The 11324-nt window shown below is 33.4% G+C and overlaps 1 long non-coding RNA gene and 1 pseudogene across 1 annotated transcript; one reads left to right on the top strand and one right to left on the bottom strand.

The window, feature by feature from the left end:
• Positions 1 to 449: 449 nt before the first annotated feature.
• LOC114075392 lies at positions 450 to 10733 on the bottom strand. The gene is made up of 5 exons (XR_003575843.1): positions 10498 to 10733; positions 4185 to 4504; positions 3036 to 3143; positions 2571 to 2944; positions 450 to 687 (listed from the first exon to the last, which is right to left on the bottom strand). It is a non-coding gene; the product is annotated as an uncharacterized LOC114075392 (long non-coding RNA).
• Positions 1000 to 2096, top strand: LOC107005989 (annotated as a pseudogene).
• Positions 10734 to 11324: the final 591 nt, after the last annotated feature.

Genomic DNA, 11324 nt, shown 5'->3' with positions numbered 1-11324 from the left:
AGTCTTCATCACGTCAGATCTCAGGGTGAGCTATTGCTTCTAGCTTGGACTGGATCTTCTTCTTCATGTCTTGATGCCTTGAAGTTCCGGCATGGACTAGCTGTTTATTTATTTTAGCTTCCTAGATATTCTTAGATTTAGTAATTTGAGGATAGATGTTCTTGTGGTGATGACTTCCAGATTTTGGGGATGATAAGTATTAAATTTTAGAAGTTATTAATTGATTCCGTTAATGAGTTTTAAGTCTTCCGCATTATATTCTATTTTATTATGGTTGAAATGTTGGGGTTTAGATTGGTTGGTTCGCTCACACAGTAGGATAAGTGTGGGTGCCACTCGCGACCCGTTTTGGGTCGTGACATATACAATTGATTCCACACATATATTATGAGCCATTGCAATTCTTTTATAACATAAATACACATAAAAAGATCTTGCAAGAAGTTATATTTAATTACCAAAATTACAACTTAGATCCATGGTTGGGTACGTAATATCGATAAAAACAAATAGATAAACATTTTTTAACCATTCAAAATGAGTGAAATGTACAGATTCACCACAGAGTACTTTTCAAACTTCAAAAATAACAGACTTTCAGAACATAGGTAAAGATAACATTAACTCAATTCAGCTCCTATACCAAGTCTTCGGTACTGCTTTCATCGCCTTCATCGATATCATCACCTATATACAATTAATGAAAATACAAAATAATTTAGCAATTTTGTTGCAACAGTTCAATATCTTCAGTAATATATTTGTAATTATCACTCTATATCTACAACAGATATATAAATTCAATAAATTTCAAATGACATTAAAAAATAACATAGTTGCTATAGATATTTGCATACTGATTTTGAGAATTATTCCATCACTCCTAGTTCAGTTCAACAGTTACTCAAAACTTATATCTTCCTTACTTTAAAGTCTTAATTTATGTAAACAAGAAGAATAATGACTAACAATAAAGTTATTTTCTGACTAACAAAAGAATAATGACTCAACTGCAAGAGAAATCAGAACAGTCCACAGACAAGAAAACAAACAATCTTAATGAACAAGATAACTATTACAACACTGAAGCTACTGAAAAATCTGATTCAGATGAGCCAGACACTAAAAGAAGGGGAAGAAGTAAAGTCAGAAAAAAAGTGAGGAAACATCGAAGCCAACAAAATTCAGTTAGAACTGTCTGCAATTGTCGCTGCCATCGATTCGTCAACTCAAAACTCAAGGTTGTTGATTGAGTTTTCAGAAGGATCAATAGATGGTTACTTTCTAGTAAAGTCTTCTGTGCAGTAGAATTTTGGAAATGAGTTTGATTTCACGATTGAGGCATCATTTGCCTTGTGCACTCTTGAGACAATCTGTTCAATCTCATGTGGCTAACAACCATTTTGTTACCTCAAACTGTCTTTACTCGACACTTTGGTCAGCGTGCTAGGAAAGAGGAAGAAGTAGAGATTGACAAGAGAAAGCATCCAGCTGACTATGATCCTGCAATTTTTTATCCTACCGAGCATCGCAATCCGCCATCTAATAGGGTATGGAGTCTTGTGAATGATGTTTTAGGACTTACCTTTGTTGAAGTTTCAAAATTGTCTTCCATTCTTATGAAGAAGTTGGGTATGATCGAGCAACCAATAGTTGAAGTTATGAAGGCAGGGCTGCTTGGCAGCAGCAGCTATGAAGGGAACAGAAACAGCTAAAGAGGAAAAGAAACCAAAAGCATCTCTAAAAAAGTTTTGATGAAGATAATCAAATGTCACTTAATAACTCATAGCCGACTACGTTGATCCTAGAAAATACTCAGCTAACCAAATGGCCGACAAGGCCACAATCATAAGAAATAGGTAATAACAAAATCAACAAGGTTGTACTCAATAGTCTCTTATAACATATATGTTAGAGCAGTCCAACAGACATCAAACTGCTACAACGAGAAAAAAGTGGAGATCTCTTAAAACAACAGTATATACAATGATGTTAGCTGATATTTGATAACTCATAGCCGACGAGGTTGATCCTAGAAAATACTCAGCTAATCAAATGACCGATAAGGCCACAATCTTAAAAAATAGGTAATAACAAAATCGACAAAGTTGTACTCAATAGTCTCTTATAACATTTATGTTACGACAGTCCAACAGACATTAAACTGCTACAAACAACAAAAAAAGGGAGATCTCTTAAAACAACAGTATATAGAATGATGTTAGCTGATACTTAATAACTCATAGCTGACGAGGTTGATCCTAGAAAATACTCAGCTAACCAAATGGCCGACAAGGCCACAATCAAAATAAATAGGGAATAACAAAATCATCAAGGCTGTACTCAAAAGTCCCTTAAATGTTACAGCAGTCCAACAAACATTAAAATACTCAATAGTCCACAAGGATATCGAAATATAAACTTTAAGGGTGGCCAAGAGTATTAATGTTTTCTACTACCATGAGAAATCAGAGTCGCAACAGAGAAATTAAATAGAGTTTCAAGAGAAAGATAAAGTAGTAGTAGTAGAAGAAGAAATAGTGTAAAAACAGATATTTAGTGACACTAACCTTGCTCAGCTGTTTGAGCAGAAGTAGCTCCTCTTGGATAAGGAACGGACAATTTCGCTAGTATGTTAGGATCAATTAATCCTACTTGCTGAAGTTGTGCGACTATATCTCTAGCAACTTCTTGTCGCATAGTTCTTCTTTGTTCCTCCATTTGTTTCTCCATTTTTTTCATCCTTTCTTGCATTTGTTGTACTACATCATTTGTTGCATTTAAGTTGATTCAGAATTGTTAAATTTCCTTTTCAAAGTTGTCTTTGTAACCCCCACTCCATATAGTCTGAGACGTCCCGGATGTTCAGGACCCATGACAACTGAAAATGCATCAACAGACTGACCATTTATGCTCATTTGCTTTTCAATTTCCTCCACACAGCCTAACAAATCATATCCAACAATCAGTCTTGTAAATTAAAATTTAGAATAAATATTGGTCTTATTAGAAAAACATATCAACAGTATTCATACAATTTTGCTGGTTGTGTTCTCATTCGATGCCTTGTACAAACGATCAGGTTTTCTTGTTCTTGTGACCACAAAGAGTTCCTTAGAGGATACATATTTCTTTTCTTTTTCCTAATCACATAAAAAATAGTTATCAGGAATTTCTTAAATGACTAGTTAAGACTAGGTAATAAATAAGAGAACACACCAATTTACTACAGATTAAAGCAAAACTCTTTTTGCCTGCTGTGTGTGGATTCAGCAGCTTTTCCAGTTCTTACTATTTGTTTCAGACATTTTATGCAAAAAAAAATCAATAATGTTAAACAAAGGCATATACAGTGAGATAAGCATAAAAATCTAACTCAATAAAACATTTTCTCTATGATTGGAGCAAAATCCTCCGTTTTAGTTATGACTAGTACTACACTGGAAAAAGTAACAAGCTGCAACAATATTGCAACAAAGAAAAGAATAGCAGAAGAGAAAGTTAAAGAAAAATAAAGTTGCAGAAGCAACTATATCACAAAATAGATCTGGAGAAGAATAAGCTGGATATTTCAGATTCTAAGCTAAATTTTACCTTGAATTTCTTAGACTTCCAATATTTAAGGAGCTCTCTAAACTGACATTCTGGAATATGACCAGATTTTTTTGCCATTCGAATTTCATCATTATCATATGGATCATAATATTTTGTCTTCAAATCACTTTTATGCCTTCTCCTAGCATCTCGAATTGTTATCAAAGCCCAATTTTGCGCAGCTTCAGGAATAATGTATTTCTTCTACAATTTGGTGTCATTCAGTTTGCCAATTGAAGTAAAATACTTTTATAAGAAATTAAATATTGAATACTCCAAATCTTAATATAATCCCACAAATCCTTTTTAGTATCCATGTTCCTCCAATCAAGTTTATCAAATGGGCAAAGAGTCGCACTTCTTGCCAATGTACCTAGGAAACTACTTAACTCTATCACAACGTCCTCATTAGGACCTACCGGTTGATCTAGGTTGTTCAATAAGATCAATTTATGCTCTCTTCGTGCATGTACATTATGCATTTGCGTTTGACCTCTTTTCTTTTTATTGAAAACACCTTGAACTATAAGAAACTATAAGAAATTAGAATTCGTAGATGAATTTAGTAAGTTTCTAAGTATGTATATTACCTTGTTCTTCAGGTTGTTCACCGGGTGGATGAGTAACAGAGTTCATTTGCACTTGATCCTCTATAAGTTGCTGCTCAAGAGGTTGTTCAAGAGGCTGCTCCTCCACAGATTGTCCATTAGCTTCAGATTGTGGTGTTACTGCTTGTTGTTCAATTAACTTAAGTAGTTGTCCTTTCTCTGACTCTATAGCTTGAACAATTTCATTTGTTGTCAATAACTGTCGTTTTTTATTTGCCAAGAATGATAATGATCCAGTTTTAGCATATGTCTTTGCTTTTTTTCCTTTTTAAAGACTCTTTTTGACTCATGACTATCCAAATCTTTGTAAAAATAAGACATAAGAAGCCTCTTAGTGTAGAATTTTCAAATGTGAATAACATAAACAATGAAAGTCAGAAGAACAAACAACAATAAGATCAGTAGTAGCTGAAGCATATTATAAAGAACTATGCTCCTTTTGTTTCTTATTTGAAAAAAAAATGTTGGTCAGTAGATCACTTTTCAACCAATCAACAAGGAAGATTCTATCTTGGGGAAGAGGAATAACAAGCAATGGATTCAAACTGAAAAGGAATAACAAGCAATGGCAGAAGATGCAAAGAGAAGTATAACATAGAAATAAACAAAGAAACTTAGTAACTAATATATCTATAGTACCAACATTAGCAAGAAAATATTCCAGAACAAATTAGCAGAAATCAAGCAACTTGCAGTAGCAAATAGGCAGAAATCAAGTAGAGTCCAATCGACATCCATACTTTATAAGATGCAACTCAAAAAGGAATTTATTATACACTACATAAAAACAAAGAAGAGAATGTATTGAACAAGTTCAAAAGATCCTTTGTCAATCATCAGCTTCCATCCAATCCCAATCAGTATCATCAAAGTCATCCTCCTCTTCAGATGTTTCCATAGCTACATCTTCTAAATGTTGTGCTAGGGTAGGAAGATCAATGATATCAACAAGGAGATCTTTTCTCGACCATCTAACATCTACATCGAGTACTTTTTCTAATGAACCAATGTCATCGTTAGTCTCTCTCCAAAATGTTTCTTTAATATTAGGACAAATCTCTTCCTCTAAACCATACAAATCCACTGAAACTTTATGTCTTGCATAATATACATTTTTCTCAATTGGGTCTTTCACATAAAAAAACTTGATGCACTTGAGATACTAGTACAAAAGGATCATTTGTGTTGCATTGTTTATTGAAGTATATCCGAGTCAATCCATATTCATCAACTTCATTATGAAACCAATCACATAAAAAAAGTACAACACTAAAGCAACCCCAATAATCAATCTCAATGATATCCCGAATAATTCCATAATAGATAACCATTCCATTGATAGGATTTTGGTCCCTAGCGCTAGTAAAACTATCTGTTGATGCTGACAAAGTAGCTCCACTATTCTGAGTCTTGCAAGGGACATCCCGTGTCTTTGTATGAAATCTATATCCATTAATGAAATATCCAGTATATCTTTTAGCCACAAAATTAGGTCCTTTAGCTAGCCATCTTAAATGATTGAAAACTTCTATATTTTTAACTTTATCGCTAAATCAATCACTGAATTCTCTACTATGGATTTGTGCTTTTACCCATGCATTTCCTCTGATAAGATTATCAATTAAATTCTTATGTTCCCCGCAAGAATGATATGCAATTTAAACAATGTAAAGCACATTATCATAAATATAAATGATGTTTAAAAACAAATGACTATTTTATCTTACTCGATGAATGTCTCTTCTTTTTCATCTCCGGTATTGAACAAAACATATCGATGAGCTTCAGACCTCTCATAATTCTCCATGTTAAAAGTCTTTCCTTTCCTTTCATTCATACTTCCGATTGGATGACCTATCTTAGGAAATAAAGATAAAGCATCACCTTCATCTATTTGATTGTCCTCATCATCCTCGATTTGATACCTACTAAATGTTGTCTTCACCTTTTCAGGTAGGTATCTCGAAATAAAGGTCAAACAGTCTATAGCTGAAAAACCCTCTACTAATGCCCCTTCTGGTTTTTTTCGATTATGAACGAGCCCCTTGAAGTCACACATAGTTCTTTCACTAGAATACATCCAACGCAAATGAGTCGGGCCTCCAAGCTTAATTTCATCCACTAAATGGATAGGCAAACGTGTCATTATATCAAAAAAAAAGATGGAGGAAAAAACTTTTTAAGCTCACATTCTATATCAATGATTTCAACCTTCAGCTTATTAACAACGCTTCTTCTTATAACCTTACTACATATGGCTCTAAAAAAATCCCCCAACCTAATTAAGACCAGAGACACATTCTTGGGCAGCACTAATTCTAACAGCAACCTGGATCAAGTAACGCAAAATGACGTAAGCATCATGGCTTTTGTATCCTGATACTTTCATATCTTCAAATTGCACACGACTTGATATATTAAAGGCAAATCTTTTTGGTAATATGGCATCTTTTAAAATAGTGCAAAATAACCTTTTCTCATCTGGTTTCATAGAGAAACAAGCATCAGTCAAATGAATATTTCCAGTATCACAATCTTTTACTGGTTGAAGCTCTTTGTGTATCCCCATCTCATGCAAATTATAGCGAGAATTTATATGATCTTTGGAATTTTCAAGTATATCCAACAAAGTCCCAAATAAACTGTCACAAATATTCTTCTCTATGTGCATCACATTAAGATTGTGCTCAATTTGTTAGTTGCCCAATAAGGCAACTCAAAAAATATGGATTTTTTTCCATGGACCATCTTTCTTTCGTTTTCTTTTCTTTTGGCCCTTCCCAAAGACATTATTGAATTCACGAAGTTCTTCAAGAACTTGTATGCCTGATAAGGGAGTTGGTGCAACTCTATGCTCCTCTTTACCATTAAAGGATTTTTTATCTCTTCTATATGGATGATCATGAGGTAAAAATGCTCGATGACCTAAATAACACATCTTACGACTGTTTTTGAGATATTGGGAACAAGTATTATGATTGCAAGTGGGGATTTTCCCTTGGTACTCCATCTGGAAAGCATTGACTTAGAAAATCAATAATTGTCCACAATAAAGTTGCACGCAACATAAATTTTAGATTAGTTACAACATCATATGTTTCCACTCTCACTTCCCATAGTTCCTTCAACTCTGCAATCAGTGGTTGTAAGTATACATCTATATCATTTCTAGGAGACGATGGACCTAGAATAATCATTGATAACAATATATACTCCGACTTTATGCAAATCCATGGTGATAAGTTATAATTCATCAACATAACCGGCCATGTGCTATGAGAAATGCTCATAGTTCGAAATGGATTAAAACCATCGCTTAAAAGACCCAATCTAACGTTATGAGCATCACTAGCAAAGTCATCAGTATGCAAGGAATCAAAATCCTTCCAAGCTTCTCCATCAGCATGATGTCTTAAATTTCCATCTTTGAGTCGTTCAATATCATGCCATCTCATAGCTACAAATGTTTCAGAACACATGAATATCCTCTGAAGCCTGGGCATTAAAGGAAAGTACCTTAAAACCTTTGCTGGAATTTTAGTGACCTTATTAGTCAAGTCATCACGGACATTCTTCCATCTAGAATATCCACACACTGAGCACTTGTCTAACTTTGCAGTGTCATTCTAAAATAACATGCAATCGTTAGAACATGCATGAATTTTTTCATAATGAAGACTTAAATTTTTTATCACCTTTTTTGCCTTGTAGAAAGACTCAGGTATCTGAGCAAAGGGAAATGCCTCTTTTATCAATTCCAACAAATCTGAAAAGGCTACATTACTCAAATTGTGAATGCATTTAAACAAGTATAACCGAATGGTGAAACTCAACTTAGAAAAGTTATGACACCACGGGTACAAGTCGTGTTTCCCTTCTTCAACTAATTTAAAGAATTTCTTTGCATCTTTAGATGGTCCCTCTCTTACTCCTTCATGCCTCGGGTCATCCGCTACATTTCTAAAAGTATCTTGAAGTAGTTTATCAATACCGTTTTGTCTCTCGAAAGTTTCATCATCATTGGTTGGTGCGGCGTATTTCTTGAGGAAAACCCTTCTCTATGGAAAATCCATTTCGTGTATCCATGAACAAACCATGACAAATCAAGTGATCCTCCACCACATTTTGACAATGTCAATAATGATTAAAACACTTCTTACAAGAACATAATATTTCATCTCCTTGGGAAGCTCGTTCAAATGCCTTATCTAGGATACCATTAACTCCATGGATATACTCATTAGAGGATCTTCGGAGATCCATCCAACTTTTATCTCCAACTTCCATTTAATATCCTATGTCACATGAGCAAAACATTAAAAAAAACAATTCATGAGTACAAGCACTATCAACAAAACTTTACCTTTCAAAGTTTGAAGATATTCTTGTACTTTTTTGTTTCTATCAAAATCATGATTGTAAATTATCTAATTTAGGTCATTCAGTAAGTGAAATTTAGTTATATAACCTATATTTTACTTGATCATTTAATTCCTCAATTTATTCTATAGTACATTGTAGGTACTGCCTTACAACACAGAAGAAGAATTATTATAGTTAATAAGATAAAAGTAATTCACAAAAATGGTAGAAATGTCCTGATGAGATCATTTTAGATCACTTTAAACTAATAACCAAACAACCATTCATAACCTATATTTTGCTTGATAGTTTGATTCCTCAATTTATTCTATAGTACATTGTATGCATTATGCTTCAGCTAGTACTAATCCTAGAGCTAATGAGTAACAATAGAATAAATCTGATGACTCGTCTATTAAGTGATTTTTAACAATTGGTCTTATCTTTTATCATCTTTTAAAAGATTTTATTTATTATATGTTATTCTACCTTTTCAAAAGTATTTATATTCTTTCAAATAAACAGTCAATTCTAGATATTATATGAAATCTGAAGTCTCTTATTTTCTAGAAACAAATTTCTGAACAAGTCTTGTATATAATTTTTTTAGCTTTTGACTTATAAGTTACTTTTTACAAGTCCATCTAAACAATAATCTTCCCAATGAATGAATGACAGTGAGATAACTATCTAGGTAGCACAGGTTACCATGTTGGAAGAGAGAACTGGGTAAATTATCATGGATATTTGAAGCAAAAATAAAAAGATCTGATACTAAGCTACAACATCATCCAATTTACTACAACAAGATCTAAATTTCTTAAAATTCACTCCCAGAAGAAAGAATGGGACAAACGTCTAAAGGGAAAAATGAGGGATGCATCTGCTTCATACCATCAAGAAAACTGAAAATGGCTTAGCCACCCAAAAACATGAGGAAACTAAAGCCAGATAGATCACCTCTTTAGGATAAAAGACATGATGTTGGGGTTCTACTATTATAACTGCTACAACTCCTTAGGTGAGAAAGAACCCTTATTATAATAGTGAACAAGAACTCTTGCTTGAGTGTACCATTAATCCTGATGAGATGTGCATATGCCCTATGATTTAACTCACAGTGGATTCCGTGCTTGAACGTAATGTGCAGTTTTAAATTCAGTTTGATTAGATGAATCTTGTCCTTTATCCTACACCTAGTGCCTTACTTTCTTAAAGAAGGCATCTGTCCATTCAATTGGAATTTCATTTGTAGAGGTATACTCCAGTTAGCAATATCCAACTTATCTTCCTGAAAGTCAAGTTCCACATAGAATACACATACAACTAAGTTTCTAAAGGCTACTTTCATTTTAACTCTTTGCTTGTGATTCAATAGCATGTCGACTCATGCAAAGGGTTAACAACAAATAGGCCAGTCAAGCAGTAAAGCAGTAAAGCCGTAAATCCACTTAGAAAGGCACTAATAGCTATTCTTTGTCTATTCTCTGTTTGTTTGGGATAACTCCAAAAGCCAGTAAACTTGGGCAACATTCATAATGATATGAAAATTAAATTTCACAATAATAACTTCAAACTTTCGATCAATGGGAAATTTAAGTTCACATAGATAGGCCAAACTCAAAATGCAAATCAAAATACCCAAAGCCCTAGGACAAAATAACCTACAAAACAACAGTTCTTTTATAAAATTGAAACCCAGCTTCTCAACGATTTTTTCACAGAGTTATAGAATATTCACAAAATTTGAGTTACAAAGTCTAAACTACAAATGGATTATGTATAACACACCTAAATCAGAACAAATAACAGACATTTCAACAAACCCATTTGTTATTCTTTACAATTTTTTAGAATCCCCTTAATGGAATTTCAAATTCTGGAAAATAGTACATCTAAAACGAAATAGAGACGATGAGGACTTAGAACTCACCTTAAAAATAGTACACCTCTTTATCTAGAAGCTTAATGTTGAAGAAGACTATTTTTGGAGATGAATTCCACTGAAGATGAACACTTCAAATCGAGCAAAATGACCACCGTAGAAGAAGCTGAACGTTTTTTTGTAGAAGATGGAGGAATCACCGAAGAAGAAGACCACTTCTTCTCTTCACCGAAGCTCAAACGTTGTTAAGGAAGATGAAGGAGTCACTGGGTTCTGGAAATTTAGAGAAATGAAGTGTTTAAGTTTTTTGGAAATGTATTGTAGAGGACTTAGTTCACTAAAATGAAAAAAAAAAGCGGGCCACAGACTAAATTAATGGAGGGAAATAAAATTTTCAAATAAAATTCGTGGGTTGGGCAATTCTTTTTTCGTTTTCACTTAACCAAACCGTTGCCACAGACTATTTTTTTGCCACGGTTAATAAGTGTGTGGTCATAGATTCTCTATTGAGGCTATTATATAGATGATACCACAGTTTTATATGAGAAATTGTTCTACTAGATCTAAGTATATATTGCTACGGTTATAACTGTCGCAACACATAATCTTTTACCACGGTTGTAGAATTTTTGTCAAATAAGCGTTGCATTTATTAACTTACATATCAAAACACACAAGCTATAAAGTGAGGAAAAACAAAATTTCAATATGTCCGTAGCTTATAAAAAGTAAAGCTACATAAGTTCAAGAAAACTAATTATGTCATTACAATTCAAGACACATAAACATACATTATTTAACTAATATATCGATGCTTAACAGAATACAATTTTTGCACCATATGTTTAGAGGTGACTCATGTAGCCTACATACGT

Source organism: Solanum pennellii, chromosome 12 (assembly GCF_001406875.1).
Source record: "Solanum pennellii chromosome 12, SPENNV200".
NCBI classification, from domain to species: Eukaryota; Viridiplantae; Streptophyta; class Magnoliopsida; order Solanales; family Solanaceae; genus Solanum; species Solanum pennellii.
This window is presented reverse-complemented; position numbering and strand designations above follow the sequence as displayed.